A 21360-nucleotide genomic window follows, 5' to 3' on the forward strand; every position below is an offset into this window, starting at 1 on the left:
TGTAAAAAAATGCAAAATCTTGTGCAGTAGCAGATCACACTAAAAAGTGTTAGACAATCTACTATTGAGAACAAGCAGATACTAGATTTGGTCTTGGCTTGTTTTGCTCACTTGAGATTTAGTGATGTTCACTTCGGGAGACCAACCCACTGAAAGCAATTTTCTTGAATGTGAGACACATTTAGAAGGTACAAAAAAAAGCATCTTTTGGGGAAGGGGGCACACAGAGCTGTCTTTCCCCCATGGAAGGAGCTGTGCTCTCTGAATCATCCTAATTCATGTAATCATTCCAGTGTCTGTTGTGCCCTATGGAAAGTAGTAAAGCCAATCCCCATAGCAGTGGTTTCTGAGTAAGGGGCCATTGGCCTTGCACACTAAAATTTACTTCCTAATAAAAACACAATAGTTTAGTGATTGATGGCCAAAACTGCAGTCACAAAATGGTGATATCACTCAAATCTGAACAGCCTTTGAAGTGAAAAACAAAAATGTCAAAAAAGCTTTTTAGCAAAGAACAAGTGTCCCAAATTCTCCCGGTCTGATGGGCTGCACCCCCAACTCAGCTTCTGTTTTTTGTGCGTGTAATTTAAATAAGTATATACACATAACATACATGTGTGTGTATACACACACACACACACACACACACACACACACACACACACACACACACACACACACACACACACACATGCAAACATCAAGTCTGAGGTCCCTGTATCTGTAGAAAAAGAGATATCCCTGTCTTTTTCACCCTTGATCTTTCAAGACAAATCCTGGTAGTTCCACCATAGTGAGAAGGTTATTAGTGTGCAGATAAGAAAATAGGTTGGCACATACTCAAACTCTGTTCTCCATGAGAAGCTTGACAATCAGATCAATAATTTCTGTGTTAAAACCATGGTAATTATTATTAAATGTGTATAATGGGCATATTTTGAACCTCATCACCTTGGCTGTAACAAAATAGACCTTTAGTCCTAATGGGGGAAAACTGTGACATTTCTGTAAAGCTCAATTAACCATAAACAGTAGCAGCAAGCACATAAGATAAACTTAAGTATTCTTTCCCTTAATAACACCCTCCTAAACAAAAATTCAGAACTGAGATAAAATGAGTCTGATGTAGCTTTTATAGTAGGGAAAGGAAAGAATAGATGGAGAAGGAGACATCAAATATTAATTACTCAGATGTTTGTTTATGTGAGGACCAGTTCCTCAAAAACTGTTGTTATGACCATGTGACTTGAGCAGAGCATTTACTGTTTTATATTTTGACCTGTTTTATGTAGTACTTCCCATTCTTCATGCATGATCTAGCTTTTACCATGTCTGTACCCTTGTGTGTCACATTGCCAAAGAGTGAGAGAGAGTTAAAACACAGCTGTTACCCAGGCAGCTGCAAGAAGTTTTCTGTACGTAAGTCCTCCTCTCCAGCAGCTGATAAACACTCATTTAAGATTTTTCATTTTCAGGCTGTAACCCCTCCGCCAGCAACTAAAGTGGATCTGCTTTGCATCCTGTAACCCCTCCCCCAGCAACTAAAGTGGATCTACTTTGCATCCTGAGTTTGTGCATTCCTGCAGATATTCCATACAGGCTCCTATACAGATTCAGTTTGCCAGAGTCAAGCATACATGCTTGGTCCACATGTTGCATTTTGCATACCCATCTGTCTGGTAGGTGCCTGCATTGTATTGAACCTAACTGCCTGTTTCTCCTAGGGAAGGGAGTACTGGCATTAGCCAGTGACTCCAACTCCTCAGTCTCCAGGTCAGTAATAGATCCCATATTGTCTGACCTGCAGAGGCAAATGTTTATCTCTTAGCTACTGAGCAGACTTATTTTTGTATTGTAGCTTTATCTGAAGTTTCAGTACTTTGAAAGTAACTTGTAATATTAAAGGGGGGTGCATGAAGTCTTCTCCAGCATATGGGTCACCCTCCTCTGTGGATAACAAAGTAAAGAAAGTTAACTTTGCTCTACAAATGTGGACCTTTCTGTAACATATATTTGAGCAATCGTAGATTCATAGACTGTTACTAGGCTAATGACCCAATGGGCCCTTCTGAGCCTAGACAAGTTTTCCCAAAAGAATAATGATGTCATGAATTCAAATAGAACACTGAGGCCCAGGCATTTATAAGCTACCTCTCTCCATAAGGGACATGAATGCCAGGCCTGGTGTAAATTTCCTATTCCCCATCCATTTGCCTAGTTTGTGTTTAAACTGGGTAATAGACGAACTCCGCTTCACATGGATGTTCCATAGGAGGGGCAATCTCTGGGACACTCATTTGTCTCTCCAGCATGTTCTGTTTAAATCACAAACAAAATTCAGGTCCCTAGGCCTTGTATTTCTGGTACTTTGACTTTTTGACTTATGGATATGTAAGAGACACACAAGTGTCAGGTTTGCGGTTGCCTTAAAAGCCAGGCATAGAAAACCCCTCAGCAATCTATAGGAGACTGAGTGGAGGAAAAGAGCTTTAAGGTGCTCTGCGTAAGGCAGATTTGTTATGCCTTGTATCCTTTTTGTAAGGAACCTTTGAGGTTGCTCTAGTTGCTGCATATGCCTGATCAGTTTCATACCAAAGGGAGTATTGTACTCTATGGTTAGTCTGATAAGGGCAGAGTACAGCGGGATAATGACCTCTTTGGACCTAGATGCCATGCCCTTACTTATAAGTTGCTCAGTATAAAAGGATTTTTTCAATACTGTGGCCACATAGTGGTCAAAGGTAAGGCTACTGTCTGTGTGCGTACCCAGATCCCTGACCACTGGGCCGACTCTTAGGGGTGTGTTATCAACATGGCAATTAGCTGGGATGGTTGATTTCCCAAAGGGTATAATTATGCATTTGTTAGCATTGAGTTTAAGATCATGGCTTTGGCACCATTTATTAATTCAGAGATGGATCTTGTTGAGGAATGTTTGTGTCTGCAGGGGAGTTGATGATAACCCCCGGCTTCCAATCATCTGCCAACTGTCAGCCGTAAACTTTAGCATTTGCTTCCATTTCAGAGAAATAGTTGCCAAAAAGGAGTGGGCCTAATACCGAGCCCTGGGAGGACTCCACTGGCTTGTTGGTGGAGGTGGCCTCACCTATTTTGACCTCCTGGGTGAGCTAGTTGGCTATCCAGCGAGTGATAAAAGGGTTTATACCTGAATAGGCTATTGTATCAAAACCTTGGCCAGGTCAAGGTCAGCTATATGCATAGTCTTACCTTCATCCAGTGCTTTGATGACCCTCTCAAAATAGTCCACCCACCAGATTTAGTAGGCATGACCTTCCTTTAACAAAGCTGAACTAAGATGGGTCCAGCGTTTGCAGGTTACCTATGTCCTCATTTATCATGTCCATGATGATTCTTTCCATGGCCTTATATATGAGGTTGGTAAGACTTATGAGACTGTAGTTACCTGGATCATTTGGACTTCCTTTGTGCAGGGTAATGACTGTAGCCATCTTTGGGCACAAAACCTGATTGAAGTCTCCAGTTGAAAAGTTAAAGTGGACCTGAGAGGTCATGTTTCATGCTATTTATTTAACATCTCTTGATTTATCCAAGCCTATCAATGCAGTGTTTTTTCTTTCTTTTTCCTTCAAAAGTGCATAAATGACCTGTTCTCTAGTAATGGATGGAGAGATTGTGTTATGTGGTATTTCCTTCGGACTGTTGTTGGGGGGGGGGGGGTGGATTTGAGCTGAACCTATCATCCAAAATGGTTGACAGTGGTTTCCAGTTCAGTGTGAGTGATGCCATTTAAAATAAGTTCTGCACATTGTTTTGTGTATTTCCTCTGAGGTAATGGACGTAGATGTAGAAAGCTGTGTAGTTGTCCTTTGCCTGACAAGCTATTTTTTCTTCAGATTCTGTGTGGAGACATGTGTGAATGGGCGTACCTTCATTGAAGGTTGTGCGTCATGGCCGGCAACTCGGCACGTAAAAAGCTACAGCCAATCATTAGCGGACCGGAGTTCCGCTGTGACGACCCCTAACCGGGAAAAGCCGAAATACACATTATTTAGCCTTTGAAGTATTGGTTAACCCTCTTAGCTGCCTGTTTAGATTGGTCAGGGGGCTTTTATATAGGGATGTGTTCCTCCAATGCTAGGCCAAGAGTTTTTTCTTTTTTTGTATAACACATTGATAGTGTGATTTCCCAGAATGGCTTGCCTTTTGAGTTTGTCTTATTCTTAATATGAGTGGGCACAGCTCGCTCTATACAGCTATCATATGGCTGTACAGAGATTTTGTATATAGCTTGGTATATTCTATGGTGTTTACTAGGTTTGGGGGATGATTAGAATTTAGCCAAGGTGTTGCTTAGTAGAATGTAGCCTTGGAATAGTTCCTAAAGGTTTTTGGTTTTGCTGGATCCCCGGATTTAATTTTTATTTCATGTAATACTGTCTTATGGTCAGCTCTGACAAGTGAAGATATTACATTGGGTGAATAACATTGACACCTCATGTTCGTGAGTACAGGGTCAAAGATGTTTGGTAGGAGAATGGACCAGCTGTTCCAGGATGTTGGTATTAAAGTTTGGGAATCACTGGGCTTATGCATTAGAAGTGATGTAGGATTCCCCAGTCTATAGAGGGGTAGTTGAGATCCCCCATGAGTATCACATTGGGTTGAATGGCGAGGGACTCTAGCACATTGAATTATGTAGTATGGGCTTCCTAGGACATGGAGGAGGACCTATATGTTGCAAGGATATGGTACGGCACCCTGTTTATGGTGAGTTGCGCATGTATGAGTTCCAGAGGGTCATACACTTTTTAACTAGTCTGGATGTGAGATTAGTCTTAATGTAGACTGACTCTCCTCCACCTTTAGTTCCCACTTGTGCAGTAGGTGGTCTGACAGTGTGAAAGGCATTATAACCTTGCATTGTTGGGATACTCCCAGCAACTGTAAATCATGTCTCCATTACTATACAGATGTCTACACTCTCCAGGGAGAGAAAGTCCTGCAGGAGTGGAGTTTCTTGTTAAGACTTCTAGCATTGAGCAGTACCACCTTCAGATATTCCTTCATAGGCTCACTTAAGTCGGTAGATTTATCAGTTTGGTATTGCCTAAAAAAGGCACCATAGGGTGTAAAAGGTCTTTGCCTTTATCCGAAAGCCTAGTGGGGATAAATGCAGACCATCCCTGGCAAAGCAGTATGGTCGGTCAACTATGCCCTCCGAGACCATCAAATATTTTACCCCCCTGGACTGATGTCAGAAGCTAAACCAATTGTTAAAATCGATCATTTTCTGTTGGTAACGTGGCATCATCCTTGGAGAAGGTAGTATGCTGCCGAGTGTTAGGCTTATACCTGCCTGAGACACACAACCAGCAAGCTTGATCATGTCTCGCTTCATATAGTCAGGGGAGGCACGTCTCAGGTCATTAACACCCACATTGACTATGACAGAGTCATACTGGTACCAGTGGTTCAGTGACCTGAGTGGCTGTGTGACTTAACAGATCCTAGCCCTGGAAATGCAGCTAACTGTAACTCTCTCTGTACTCAGTTTGGTGAGGGTGACATTGACCTGCCTCACTATAGAGTCAACAATGACTAGGGAATTTGTCTGTGTTTGCCTTAAGGGCTTAGCAGTAGAGGAATTGGATGCAGTGTTACTATGTGTAGCTATGGTTGGTGTTTTCACAGAGCATTTATGTGATGGCTGAGGACCCTTTCTTTGTACTGTGCAAGGAGGTCTTACTGTTTTAGGAAGGTTGCCTGTAAGTGCCTCAGCATAAGTAGTTTTATGTGCAGGATTTTTACCCTGTGCAGTAGGCATGGTGCAAGTATCACTGACAACATCTGTAAGATTAGTTTTGGTTGTATGAGAGTTTTGACTTCAGCGTTAGTGCATTTACCCCCCCTCGCAAACACTGCTTTATTAAGAATAAGTGGGCTGTCTGTGTATGTGAGGCAGTTGCTACAATGCCTCAGAATACCCTTCTCAACCAGACTGACCACAGAGAGAGACAGAAGTGCCTATGCATGGCCACTGATCTACTAGGGAGGAGTGAGGAAATCTTAAATTATTGAACAAGTCAAAAAGGCAAGCAACTTGATGCAGTGCTCAGCAGTGAGCAAACTAGATGCTCTAGTAGTTAAAAATAAATAATAATAAAAAAATCTGTCTAGACAGTAATAGCACAAGAGTGCAGACCACACACTAGAGCAAAGATGTTTAGAATAACAGACACAATAAGCCGTCACGACCAGTTCCCAGCTTAGAAAAGTGAAGGCTATCTTCCCCTGCCACAAGAGTTTAGATCACAAACCTTCCTAATGTAAAATGATTTGGAGCTGAAGTGTATAATAAATCAGAACAAAGATGTTTAGAATAACAGCCACAATAAGCTTTCACCAGCAATTCCCAGCTCAAAATGGCAGAGGCTACCCTGTCCTTCCAAAGAACGTGGACCACAAACCTTTTTAATGTTAAATAGCTGTCCTGAAGTCCAAGCACTTAATCCAGAACTAAGACATTTTTAGAATTACAGACACAATAAGCTTTTAACCAGCAGTTTCCAGTTTAGAAGGGTGTAATTCACCTCTCCTACCACAAGAGTGTAGACCACAAACCTTTCTTATGTAAGATAACTAGTTTGAAGCCTAAGTGCTTAAAACAAAATTGAGAGGCTTAGAGTAACTTACTAACAAACAGCAACAAATGTAACAGAATAAATGCAACTGAACACTTTAAGCAGCAAAAAGCAAAATAAAGTAGGAAGAAGCACATATAAAGTAAAAGCAGCTGAATAAAGTGCATTTTTTTAAAGTAAGTGTGAAGGGAAGAAACAGATGATGATTCAAGTTTAAAAGAGACTAAGGGGATGGGCCTTCCCAATCTCAGTACTCAGTAGAATGAGCTGATGAGATGTGACTGAGAGGAGTGTCCAAAATCAGATCTTTAGTAGGGGCAAGCAACTCAAAAGCCACCAAGTTTAAAAGTGCAACAGTGGCAGGGAGGGTAGGTGTTAAATATCAGATGCAGACAGAGATAAGCAATAGTCAGGCAGAGAACAGCAAGTCAACTTTCTTTCTAACCTCAGAACTGTGCATTATAACTTTGGAAACTGTATGCTAACTTAAAAGAAAAACATGTGCTGTTAGTGACCGCAGTACACTCCGAGGATCATAGTCAGCTTTGACTGATTTTTCTGTGGTAACTTAAAAACAAAGCATAAAAGTTAAATTTTGACCAACTGACGTGTTTGCCTCAATCCCACAAGCTTATTCCAGTTTACATCCTCATTATGATGATTTCCTTAGTCATAGCCATATTTATTTCTGAGCAGAGTAACCTAGAATTTGCCTCATGAGCTTTATCACTGAGATAAATTCCCTATTCATGTTCTCTAATGAAAAATAAAAGTGGGTCTTCAATTAAGGAGTTTGCTTCTTTTACTCATTTGCCTTCATTGAAGTGCTGTTCGGTGAGCCTTGTTTTGACAAGGTGACTGCCACTGGATTCAGAGTTTGGTGTATGATATGGTGACTTTAAAAGTGGTGGGCCCATACTGGGAGGTGGAGGTAGAGAGGGGAGGAAATGACCACACACGCACACTACTACTGTTTCTTGGAAGAGGAATGGTAATCTATACTGGTGGCCTGGTTGCAGTCTTGCTAAATCACGTATGGGTGTTAGCCCTTACAAATGAGCATGTGCTGAAGTGTGCACTCTCAAAAGAAGAGCATTGTGGACCACAGAGGTGGCTTGTACATCCTACTTCAGGAGGTGAGCTTGGGTATCTAAATGCTCTCTAGTTACTGGAGTGGCAGTAAGCTTAACACCCCCACCTTGAATGGCTCTCATCTCAGTTCTGGGTGAAATCCCTCGAGCAGTGAAGTCATTGAGCTCTGTCTGATCAAGAAGAGACTTGATGGTTAACAGGCATGGAACAAAATCACCTAGAGAAAGACTGATCCACCTACTGTTTTCTCTTACTGTCTCTTTACAAATGGCTCTTCGTTGGCTGCATTTCCATTCAACAAAGAACCAAGAATCTTTGACAGCTAGAGCAAAAAAGGTCCCACTAGACATCTAAGCATTAAATCATTGAACTACCTTGCACACACTTTCTGGTCAGTGCTCCAGACTTGGTCAGATGCAGAAAAATGTCAGAGTTAGCTAGACCGTGACATTAGAGAGAGAAGCTGGAGAATTTAAATGTCCCAGCAGATAAAACTGTTTTCATGCAGGAATATAGTTAGGGCATATTAAATGCATAGTCACGATCCTCTGCTTCAGGGATAGTTTTGAATAAGCAGGCATGTCTTGGCTTAGAGATTATCTTGATAATGTTAAGTCTCAAATTCTAAATATTCTAGTCTTCAGAGATGCCACATTTTGTAAATCTCCTGATAAAATTGTAGAACTGGAAAAGAAGAAACAAAAACTGCTGTCAAGCAGCTGTTTTACTACCACTTCCCTCCTTGCAGTTTTCAAGAAACTTTCCTTCTAGTAAAACAAAATTTTGCAGAAAATTTTATTTATTTACTTGACATTTGTAATTGGGTTAGTCTGACTGGGTTGAGAGCCCTTTTCAGTGGAGACCAGATGAGAAAAAGCTCCACAGCAAAAAAACAAAAACAAAAAAAAAACAGATAATTGTAAAATAAGAACTAAGAAAACAATTCACCACAAGGGCCTAGTGAAAACCAGCTGAAAACTAAATAAAATTCACTAAAAAGCACTGACGTGATGTGAAAACGCTTAGATTTATGAAAGCAGATAAGGGGGGGTGGTTTGGTAATTACGAATAAAGTTGATTATATTTCCAGTATGGAAGAAATGTTAAGTAATATCAAAGAGTATGAGGAAGTTTTTTTATGTGATCTACACCTCAGGTAGATATGTTCATTCAGTATTGAATGATGTTGTTAAATAAAGAAATCAATGTAAACTTATATAACTTCTTCTATACGAAACATCCGCGTATAGGTATCCTTTTTGGAATGCCTAAAATTCATAAAAATTCCAACCACCTCCCATTTAGGCCTATTGTGTCTGCCTCTGGTAGTATTACAGAAGGAATGTCTATTTATCTAGAGTCTGCCTTGAACCCGCTAGTGCAATGTTTGCCTTCATATTGCCGTGATTCCTGGGATTTTTTAGATCATGTTAGAAGGTTTCAGTTAGAAAATTGTGGTGTAAATGAATGATCTGTAGTAGTTAACTTGAATGATCTGTAGTAGTTAACTTCATTTGATCAGCAACCTGTGGGTTACAGATCCGAGCCGGCAGCATACCAAGCTAAAGATCCGAGCTCCAAGCTCCACCCCCTTACCCATACTACCCTGCAACCTCCTTCCAATCCTCAGATCTCATTTGCCACGGCTTTGCCAAGCATGGGATTCCTCGAGCTCCAGGTGAGTTAAGTATTTTATAGTTTTATAGATAAAACTTTAGGTACTTAGTTGTTTGTGTGTGTGTGTAGAATTTTTCTTTTGGAATAGATATTCGTTTTCTTATTACTTTACTCCATATCCCTCTTACCTTCTTATCTCTATCACCAGTAGGCCCCTTTTCCTTCAGGTGTGCGTGTGAGTGTGTGGTATGGCTGATAGCCAAAAACTTACGTTTTCTAAGTGCACTGAGTGTGGCCATAAGCTGTCACCAGCGGATGGTCACACTCCGTGTGTTCTTTGCTTGGGGATGGCCCATCTTTCCACAGGCTGCCAAATTTGTGCAACCTTTAACCCCTGGGCTTTGAGAGACAGGCAGAATAAGCTGATTCTGGTAGGCCTTCTATCCGCGGAATCGGCTTCTTCTTCCTCCTCTCCCTCTGTAGCGACAACCGCGGCTGCGGTTGCCCAACCATCTGGCCCTCCTCCCCTGGCTGGGACTCACCCTCCCACTTCGTCCCAGGGAGATCGAAAGGCGAAAAAAGACAGGAAAGAGAGAAGGGAGAGAGAGAAGCCACAAACGGCAGACCGAATTGGACCCCTCTGCCCCTCCCGCCAAGGTTCTCCCTTCCCCATCGAGGACTTCCAAGCCTTCCTGCCCACGGCTCTGTTCTCCACGCTTTACTCCGGAGCCGGATGAGGAGGCTGTCGCATCGGCCCTCCTGACCGGCTTCGGCGGCCTCGTCCAGATCTACTAGAAGCCTCTTGGAGGCAGATATGGACCGGATGATGTGTCGCTTTTTACAGACTCAGCTGCAGATGGGAGTGTTGCTGCCTCCCCCTCTGGGGGGGGGGGGGGAGTTCAGCTCCACTGTTTGCCCCGATAGCTCCTTCTCCGATCCACTACCGGGTTTCGGAGTCTTCGGATCCAAGGAGCCTTGGAGTCAGGGAGTTGGCGCTGATGGTTATCACTACCTTGATGCTGGCCATGCCCTCAAGCCTATCGGATCCCCTTTCGGATCCGAGCTCTCGGAGCCGAGAGCCGGGCATCGGATCCGAGGTGATGAGTGTGTCTTCGGCTCCGTTGTGGTCGGTGCACACAATCCACTTGGATCCGAGCGCTTCGGCTCCTACTCCAATCCCTTCGTCAGATCTGAGGGTGCCGGCCACCTGTCTTAGAGAGGCCGGTTCCCCTTCGGCATTCGATGCTGTGGAGAGGGTTCTGTCTAAAGGATCGAGACCCCTCACTCTGTCCTCAGGATCCGCCCCCACTCCCTCGCAGCTCGGTTTGTCCTCCATCATCCAGTCCCAGGGACTGCCTGTGTCATTGATGCGTTCCCCTGGAGGAACACAAATCCGTTGGTGAGCCCCCCTCGGACAGTCCCCCCGAGGAGATTCCTCACAAACACCTGTGCAAGAGGAGACACTTGGACTCCCCTGAGACCATTACTGAGGATACCGATGGGGAAGGTTCCCCCAAGTCACCCCCCCGACGACGTCTCCTTCGGAGACACTATGGAAATGCTCCGCCAAAGGGGGGGGGGAAGAGTCCACCAAAAAGCCTTCCTTGGACGAGTAGGTATTCCTAAATGTGGTCGACACAGGCCCATCTACCTCTTGGGTGTCCCCCCCCCTGCCGACCCTCTGGTCAACCTGATTACCACCAGGGCATGGAAGGAACCGGACACTGTAGAGACTATCCCCAGGAGAAGAAAATGCACCAAGCTAACACACTGTAAATGTTTATTGGTAGACAAAAACAAAAAACAGAAAGTGGTGAGCGCTTTCACAACATAAAGTTGCTTCATCAGACAACAGTAAAAAGCCAACACATCATTTAAATATAAAATAAAACAGATGATAGGAGTCAAACACGGCTGAGGCAATCAACTGTCTCTTTGTAGAAATACTCTGTGCATATAAATCCTCTGGAATAAACTGCAGCGTTAAAATCAGAAATAATTTATTAAAAGACAGAATGAGTTAGCGCTTTCACCTTAGATGGCTTCTTCAGACTCTGAATACAAAAATACAAAAACCCTGACAGTTTAAATAGTCAAAAGAGCGGGAAATTCAAATAATCAAACAATCAGCAGCAATAATTAGATGTAATAAAATGAAACAACACAATCACTCTCTTAAAGGAAAAAACATGGTAGCAACTAACTGCATAGTTGATTAGGCTCTAATAATGACTACATATACACATAAAGAACTGTATATTTATGCATAAACTTTCAGTTTCTTCATTTTCAAAAAAGGTTTAACAGAGAGCGTAGTATTAAGACCTGGTGGAATGTCAGATCTAAACCTTAATATCCAAATGTTCTCCCTGCTTGCTGTGTGGTTCCTGATATCCCCTCCCCTGGCATTGACATGTACCTGCTCAATAATCTTAAACTTGAATGTGTGGTTAATACCACACTCCATGACATGTCTGGCTAGGGCATTGGTCTTCTGTAACATCCTAATGCCGTAAAGGTGCTCACGTATCCGGTCTTTCAAGCGTCTATTGGTCTTGCCAACATAGAATGACCCACAATGTTGGCAAACGGCCAGATAGACCACATTACAAGTTGAACAGTCACCATTCACTTTAAAATGGTAATTGTATCTGGTAACCGGATGTATGAAATTGTTGGTGGAATCAATAAAATAACAAAAGTTACATGAGCCACAGGGATGGGTGCCATGATGTAAAATATTGGGAATAGGTTCAGGCTGCCCTTTATCACAGAGTATCCTTTTCAAATTCTTTTTTGTTTTTATATCTAAAACATGGTGTATCACCTAAAATCTCCTTAATGTGTGGATCTACCATTAAAACATTCCAGTGAGAGTTGACAACTTCCCTGATGAACCCTACATCATGGGTATAAAATATGGATTATTGAGCAGGTACATGTCAATGCTAGGGGAGGGGATATCAGGAACCACACAGCAAGCAGGGAGAACATTTGGATATTAAGGTTTAGATCTGACATTCCACCAGGCCTTAATACTACGCTCTCTGTTAAACCTTTTTTGAAAATGAAGAAACTGAAAGTTTATGCATAAATATACAGTTCTTTATGTGTATATGTAGTCATTATTAGAGCCTAATCAACTATGCAGTTAGTTGCTACCATGTTTTTTCCTTTAAGAGAGTGATTGTGTTGTTTCATTTTATTACATCTAATTATTGCTGCTGATTGTTTGATTATTTGAATTTCCCGCTCTTTTGACTATTTAAACTGTCAGGGTTTTTGTATTTTTGTATTCCGAGTCTGAAGAAGCTATCTAAGGTGAAAGCGCTAACTCGTTCTGTCTTTTAATGAATTATTTCTGATTTTAACGCTGCAGTTTATTCCAGAGGATTTATATGCACAGAGTATTTCTACAAAGGGACAGTTGATTGCCTCAGCCGTGTTTGAGTCCTATCATCTGTTTTATTTTATTTTTATGCTTCGTCTTTGATTACAGGAGTCATTTATTCCGTTTTTGTTCTATTTTTGGTACATTATTTAAATAGTCAAACATCCATTTCCCAGTTTGACTAATTAAAGCTAGCAAGCTGTACAGAATCAATAATCAAGGGAGGCTTACCAGAATGAATCCTTCAATGAGAGTACTATACATATTATGGAACACACACTTACTAAATAACTAAAACATATATAAACATACTATGTATAGTGTAGAAGACCATATACATACATATATAAGTTAAAACAAAGACAGTATGAAAAAGTAAGACATATGAAAGCCTAAAAACATCTAAAAATGTCTACTAAAAGATCTTAAAATCGGTGCATAAGTGGTCGAGCCTTTAAAAAGGTGGCCAAGGTAGTGGCAGCATTCAATCCAGGAAACTTCTCAGCATTAAGCTTCAATATCCATTTTTGCTCATACCCCTCTGTTATATTCTCTATGTCACCACCTCTAGGGTTCGTAGAAATATGTTGCAAAACCAAGAATTTAAAAGAATGTGAACGATCATTAGACATAACATGACAGGCCAAAGCACTAGACTGTTTATAGTTGGTAATATATCTCGCATGTTCTAAAATGCAATCTTTCAACATTCTATTCGTTTTGCCTACATAATAGGCATGGCATTGTTGACAAAAACAAAAATAGACAACATCAGTTGTTCTGCAATCTGAGTATTGATTAGAGTATAACGAAAAATGCCTGGCAGGATGCATATAGTTATTTTTGCTGTAAATAAACTGGCAGGCACTACAGTACCTGTACGGAAAAGTTCCACGGCGAGCAGAATAATTTAACTTTTTGCGTGTTTCCCCATGACAAAGATGTTGTTTAAGTGACTTACTATTCCTAAAACTAAAATGTGGAGTCAATCCAACCTTGCCTACAAGGCCAGGAACTTCTTGTAAAATATATCAGTATTTCTTGACAACATCCACATATTGATTAATATTACTGGAAAACCACTTTAAAATAATTCCCATCTGTGGCACTATGTGTTGCATCTGCAATGGCTCTGTTGTGGTTATAATAAGGTCTGCACCTAGTATCTCTAAACTTCCAGGCGTCAGATATTGTATTATCAATATCTGCATTAGAATATCTCCTAGCCAGAAACTCAGTTTTCAAATTGTTCAATGCAGCTACTGCATCTTTATCGCTACCATGTAACCTGAGTGTCCTAAAGACTTGCCCTCTTAACCTAGGGCTGTGTCTAGAGTGCATACTAGATTTATGCAACAATGTGTTCTTTCTAGTAGGTTTATGGTATATAGTACTACGGAGATGATTCAAGTCAGATTTACTGATCTTTACATCAAGGAAACTTGTATCAGTGGCTGAACTCTGGTGTATAAACCTTAAAAAATCAGTTGTTGAATGCAAATAATCCAGAAATTGGTCTAAATCAGAGCCAGAGCCTTTCCATAACATAAAAACGTCATCTACAAATCTAATGTACCACAGTATTTGTCCAAAAAATGGATTAGTGGCAGACAAAACATTTTACTCTTCCCAACTAACCAGTGCTAAGTTGGCGTAGCTATTGGCACAAGCAGTGCCCATCGCTACGCCAACTTTTTGCAGGAAAAACTGTTCTTGGAACATAATATTATTTTCTAAAATGATTTCTAATAGAGTACAAGTTAACTGTATCTTATTATTAGTCAACAATTTGTGCACAGTAAGAAAATCTCTTAATACTGTCAACACCCCAAACATTTGGTATACTAGTAAACAGAGATTCTATATCCATAGTCACAAGAACAAATTCCTCATCTCTATCTATAGTCTCCATCCTATTATGTAACCATTGTAGGAACATCTTAGTATCCTTTAAAATAGTATAACAATTGTCCAAAAAGCCATGTAAAGTCCCTTCTACGTATATAGAGAGGGGTTCAGTACACCAGCCGCTACCTGAAACGATAGGTCGCATATGTGGAAGTGGCAAATCCTTATGAATTTTAGGTAGGCCATATATCCTGGGAACAACAGGCTTATGAACACTAAAATACTTAAAAAGTGAATCATCAATCAAATTAGTTATCAGTAAGTCAAAAATTAAAAAAGAAACTTTATCTATGATGGCATTCACCATTGATATAGAAATACATTGGTATGCGGTAGTATCAAGTAACAATTTCTCCATTTGTGTAACATATAAATGTTATCTGACACAACAATGCCACCTCCTATGTCGGCCTGTTTAATGATCAAAGAATGTAGGCTTTTTAAATCTTGAAAAGCGCTATGCTTTCCAGTAGTCAAATTATAAAATGACAAATCACAAACAGATGAAGCATTCAACTCCCTAAAAGCAATCTCACTGGCCTTGTAGACAAGATTGGATTGACTCCACATTTTAGTTTTAAGAATAGTAAGTCACTTAAACAACATCTTTGTCATGGGGAAACACGCAAAAAGTTAAATTATTCTGCTCGCTGTGGAACTTTTCCGTGCAGGAACTGTAGTGCCTGCCAGTTTATCTACAGCAAAAATAACTATATGCATCCTGCCAGGCATTTTTCGTTCTACTCTAATCAATACTCAGATTGCAGAACAACTGATGTTGTCTATTTTTGTTTTTGTCAACAATGCCATGCCTATTATGTAGGCAAAACGAACAGAATGTTGAAAGATCGCATTTTAGAACATGCGAGAGATATTACCAACTGTAAACAGTCTACTGCTTTGGCCTGTCATGTTATGTCTAATGATCGTTCACATTCTTTTAAATTCTTGGTTTTGCAGCATATTGATACGAACCCTAGGGGTGGTGACATAGAGAATATAACAGAGGGGTATCAGCAAAAATGGATATTGAAGCTTAATGCTGAGAAGTTTCCTGGATTGAATGCTGCCACTACCTTGGCCCCCTTTTTAAAGGCTCGACCACTTATGCACTGATTTTAAGATCTTTTAGTAGATATTTTTAGATGTTTTTAGGCTTTCATATGCCTTACTTTTTTATACTGTCTGTTTTAATTTATATATGTATGTATATGTTCTTCTACACTATGTATAGTAGGTTTATATATGTTTTAGTTATTTAGTAAGTGTGTGTTACATAATATGTATAGTACTCTCATTGTAGGATTCATTGTGGTAAGCCTCCCTTGATTATTGATTCTGTACAGCTTGCTAGCTTTATTAGTCAACTGGGTAATGGATGTTTGACTATTTAAATAGTGTTGGCTTTTTATTGTTGTCTGATGAAGCAACTTTATGTTGTGAAAGCGCTCACCACTTTCTGTTTTTTGTTTTTGTCTACCAATAAACGTTTATAGTGTGTTAACTCGATGAATTTTCTTCTACTTTGTTTGGGTTTCTTCTGCACCTTGCTTTTACCCACGACCATTGTATTTTTTACATTACTATCCCCAGGAGGCCCGACAAGATTTTGAGCCCCCCTACAGACAAAGCTTCATGGAGCAAGGGTTACCCTGTAGATGCCATGGGGGTGACGGCGGCCACCAAAAAGGAACTAGGTCAGGACAGTTCCTCAGTCCATCCCCTCGACAAGGAGTCATGGGCAATGGAGCATATTGGAAAACGGATGTTTGCTTCAGCTACCTTCTCTATTAGGGTGCTGAATTACTTGGCCCATGTTATTAGACTGCAGTGGGACCTGGTTAAAGAGTACGCTGAGTCTCCCCCAGAGTCCATGTCGGCCGAGGATAAACGGACTTTCTCGGCGTGTATGGCCACTCTCAAATCAGTGTCACATACATCTATGCGACTACTCTCCCATGCCACGGAAGGAGCTGCTAGAGCTAGCGGGTCCGGTATCGCCTTAAGGCGTCATGCCTGGCTTCGGCTTTGCGACTTCTTGGAACCTTTCAGGGCTTCCTTCGCGAATGCACCCTTTGACGGGTCTACCCTGTTCGGGAAGACCATCTGTGAGACGCTGGTCCAGTGCGAGAAAGACGGGAAAACGCTGTCAGCTGTCGGAATCTGCTTTTCTGCCCCTCAAAGGTCCTTCTCCAGGAACCAGCGAGGGCAGAAAAAGATGTGGTTCCAGAAATCTCAGCAGGCCTGGAACACTCAGGACTCCTTCTCCCCCAAAGGCAGAGGGGGACAAGGTGGACGCCAGCCCAGAGGCAGAGGGGGACCGAAGAACTTCAGGTCACAGGAACCCTTTTCCGACCGACGCACGCAGCCCTGAGGGGTTAGCCGACTGCTCCCCTCTGGAGGCAGTCGGGGGATGTTTCTCGAGGCACCTGGCTCAATGGGAGTCCATCAGGACAGATCATTGGGTGCTTCAGATAATATCCAGAGGCTATTCAATCCCCTTCATAAACGAGCCCCCTTACTCAAGGCGCCTCCCAGATGTTCCACCCACTCAAAGGGAGGCTGCGGCTTTGGAAATAGAAAAGCTGTTAAAAAAAAAAAAAAAGAGCCATCCAGCATGTGCCCCCAGACCAGTCCGGATCAGGCATCTACTCCAGGTTCTTTTTGGTGCCAAAAAAATGGGGGACTTGAGGCTGATTTGCGACCTGTCAACAATGAACCTTTTCATTGCCAAGGAGAAATTCCGGATGGTCACGCTCCATTCCATCCTGCCCCTCTTGCAGGAGGAGGACTGGTTGTGCTCCATAGACCTCAAGGATTCGTATTACCATATACTCATGGACAAAGACGGTCCAGCAGGTTTCTCTGCTTTCTTCTAGGGGCCAGTCATTGCCAGTTCAGGGTCCTGCCCTTCAGTCTCACCACAGCCCCCAGGGTGTTCACCAAGTTCATGGCAGTTGTAGCGGCCCACCTGTGGATCCAGGGCATACAGGTCTTCCCGTACGTAGATGACTGGCTCCTCACCGCCCCCACCAGGCATCTACTCTCTCTAGCCAGGGACTTCTTCCTCCATTTATCATCCCAGTTGGGGATCACTATAAATGTCAAGAAGTCGTTCCTTCAACCTGTTCAGGTTATAGACTTTATAGGGGCCAGGATAGATTCCCTTCAGGTCAAGGCTTTATTAATGCCAGACAGACGTCACAGCATGACTCTACATGTACTAGCTCTTCTTCAGTCTCCTGCTCCTCCAGCAGAGTTAGTCCTGAGAGCTTTGGGGTCCATGGCGGGAGCAATCAATTTGATCCCTTACGCTCGCCTGCACATGAGGGTTTTACAGTGGACTTTGCAAGTCCAGTGGTCCATTCTACATCATCCACTAAACTTGCAGATCCCCCTCAGCAGGGTTTGCAGGAACTCCCTCATGTGGTGGCTCAAATCCCGAGACCTTCAGGAAGGACGACCGTTTGTTATGCCCATACCCCAGGCCGCAGTGACCATGGACATCCCCCACCTAGGGTGGGGGGGGGGTCATTGTGCGGGCAGGACTGTCCAAGGCACGTAGACTTATACAGAGGCCGTTCTGCATATAAATGTACTGGAGATGAGGGCGGTCCTTCTGGCGTTGCAGGCCCTTCATGCCTTCCTTCCTCCGGGGACTATTGCGATCCAGTCAGACAATATGTCAGTGGTCTGGTATATCAACAAACGGGGGAACCAGGTCTTACCCTCTTTGCCGAGAGGCCACGAGAGTTTGGGAATGGGCGATCTCCACCAACTGCTTCCTGTTAGTGACGCACATTCCGTGTCGGTCCAACATTCTGGCGGACAAATTGAGCAGAACTATTCTCTCCCCTTACGAGTGGTCTCTGAACTCTTCCGTAGCAGAACAGATCTTCCTCAAGTGGGGTCAGCCTTGCTGCGATCTCTTCGCATCACCTTCCAGCGTGAAGTGCAGTGAGTTTTTCGCTCTAATTCCTCCTTTAGGGGAGGCCCCCAGAGACGCTCTAGTCCATTCTTGGCCGCCCAGTCTTCTTTATGCGTATCCACCACTTCCGCTGATGACAAAATTCTTGCAGAAAGCTCTTGGGTTGGGGAGCAAGATTATCCTCATAGCCCCATTCTGGCCTCGTCAAGTCTGGTTCCCCTGCATACGGTCTCATCTCATAGTTCCTCTCTGGATCTTGGATCCCATTCTGGATCTGATCTCTCACCCCTCGGGAATGACCCCTCCGAATCTGGACGAGCTCAAGCTCGCAGCTTGGCTGATCCAGTTCCCTTACTTGCCAGGACTCCCGGTATCTCTTCCCTAGTCAAGTCCATTTTGGTGGCGGCACATAAGCCCTCTACCAGGAAGATTTACAATAGTAAATGGAAACTTTTTTCCATTTGGGCTTCACATAAGAACTTGGATCCTTTTACTGCTCCTATTCCAGCAGTTCTAGAATTCTTGTCTCATATTTTTCAGCAGGGGGGCAGTTCATCTACTGTAAAGGTTCAGCTGGCTGCTATTTCCCATTTTCATATTGGGGACAACTTTGGTTCTCTTGCTGCTACCAGAATTTGTAAGGCCTTTCTAAAAGGTACCTTTCTTTTGAGACCTATCAGAAATTCATCCCCACCGTGGGACCTGACATTAGTTCTTCAGGCGTTAGTATTGCCTCCGTTTGAACCTGCAGCTTCCATTGATCTGAAGTTCTTGTCCTGGAAGACTGCCTTTTTGGTAGCCATTACCTCAGCCAGGAGAGTGTCGGAGCTTCAGGCTGTTTCTATCAAACCTACATACCTTGGATACAGGATATCTCTCAGGACTAATCCCTCTTTTTCTTCCCAAAGTGGCTTCCAAGACAAACATTAATCAGTCCATTAATTTACCAGTTTTTTCCCCAATTACCAGAACAAGTGGGGAGTATAAACTTAATTTACTGGATGTTCATAGACAGGTTTTTATTTACACAGGACAGCTGTCTTTCGTAAAGCTGACCAACTTTTCGTCTCCTTTACAAAACCCTTTCTAGGGAAACCGATTTCTAAAGTAACTCTCGCCAGATGGATTTAGAGTTGTATTCTCTTAGCTTATAGAGAATCTGGCTTGCCAGAACCAATGGGAGTTCATGCTCATTCTACGCGTTCTATGGCAACGTCTGCTGCATTCTGGTCTAGAGTTTCCCTGGATGACATTTGTTCAGCGGCTACCTGGGCATCGTCTCACACCTTTATTGCTCATTATAAGCTAGATTTGGTGTCTAGATGAAGGGCTGCTTTTGGCTCTGCAGTGCTCCGGAATATTCATCCTTGAGGACCTCCCAAGATTTCAGTTAGCTGGGGACTCTGTCCCACAGGTTGCTGATCAAATGAAGTTAACTACTTCAGATAAAGACGTTATGTACTCACCATAATGTTCCATCTGAGTAGGTAACTTCATTTGTCAGCAGCTGTCCCTCCCTCCTTCCCCCTAACCTGAATAGTTGTTTAGCTGAACTCGAGGTTTGGATGCTCAAGTTTTGTTTGTCCCTGAGTCAGGTTTTCTTAGGTTGTTAGTTTGTTTTGTTGTTTGTGCAGGTGGCAAATGCGATCTGAGGATTGGAAGGAGGTTGCAGGGTAGTATGGGTAAGGGGGTGGAGCTTGGAGCTCAGATCTTTAGCTTGGTTTGCTGCCGGCTTGGATCCGTATCGGATCCGTAACCCACAGGTTGCTGACAAATGAAGTTCCCTACTCAGATGGAACGTTATGGTGAGTACATAACTTCTACTGTAGATGTAGTTTCCTTATTTACATCTATACCTATTCAATTAAGGATTGAATACATTAAATAATTTTTAAGAACGTTTGAAGCAATGTCTGGTCATCAAATTTGTTATTTGCATATTGTTAGACCTTGTTTTATGTAATAATTTCTTTGTTTGAAGACAAATGCTACAAACAAAAAAAGGGTGTAGGAATGGGGGCTAGTGTTGCCCCAGCATTTGCGAACCTTGTTCTGGGATGGTGGGAGCGTGAAATCCTACCTACAGTGTCTGGGTATAATGATGTACTATTTTATAATAGGTTTGTTGATGATCTTTTATTATTAAAGGTGACATTGATATTGATATGTTTTGGAATATCTCAAGACATCTGATTTTTTTGTTATTTACTTTGGGTAGCTCTGGACATGAGATCCATTTCTTGGATATTCAATTAAAGTGGGAGCCTATGACTAATTTTTTTAGTAGTAATATATTTAGAAAAAGTATCTTCTCTGATAATTACTTGCATTGGTCAAGTAATCATCCAAACTATATGAAACGGAATATTCTGAGAGGACAACTAATTAGGGCATCACGTATGATCAGTGATGATATGAATTTTAGAGAAGAAGTTGAGTATATTATTAGGTTATTTATAGATAGAGGCTATCCAGCTAAATTATTAGAGAATACAGCTGTAGAAATTATTACTAAGAGAAATTATAGTTTTTCACCTATTTTGAGAGTAGGTTTTCAAGCCAAGCTCAAGGAAGTCTCAAAGACTCTGTGAGCTACCACGCTATTGCTTGGAGATGTCTGTGGATAGCACAAGCATTAAAAATGTAATTAAACATACCTGGAGAATTGTCAGTGGTCTTAAATAGGACAAGTGTTAGGTAATACCCCACTGTTCGTGAACACAAAAGTTTGTAGTATGAAACAACTTCTAGATAGAGGTAAGAATATAAGTGGTAATAATAATAGTATTAATAATACTACT

General features: G+C 42.1%; 1 protein-coding gene across 3 annotated transcripts in view; it reads left to right on the forward strand.

The window, feature by feature from the left end:
• The window catches only part of LOC122789915, a 931531-nt gene that overhangs the window by 287927 nt on the left and 622244 nt on the right, over positions 1 to 21360 (forward strand). The window lies entirely within an intron of this gene.

Source organism: Protopterus annectens, chromosome 15.part0, assembly GCF_019279795.1.
Source record: "Protopterus annectens isolate FY-2018-M chromosome 15.part0, PAN1.0, whole genome shotgun sequence".
Lineage (NCBI taxonomy): Eukaryota > Metazoa > Chordata > Ceratodontiformes > Protopteridae > Protopterus > Protopterus annectens.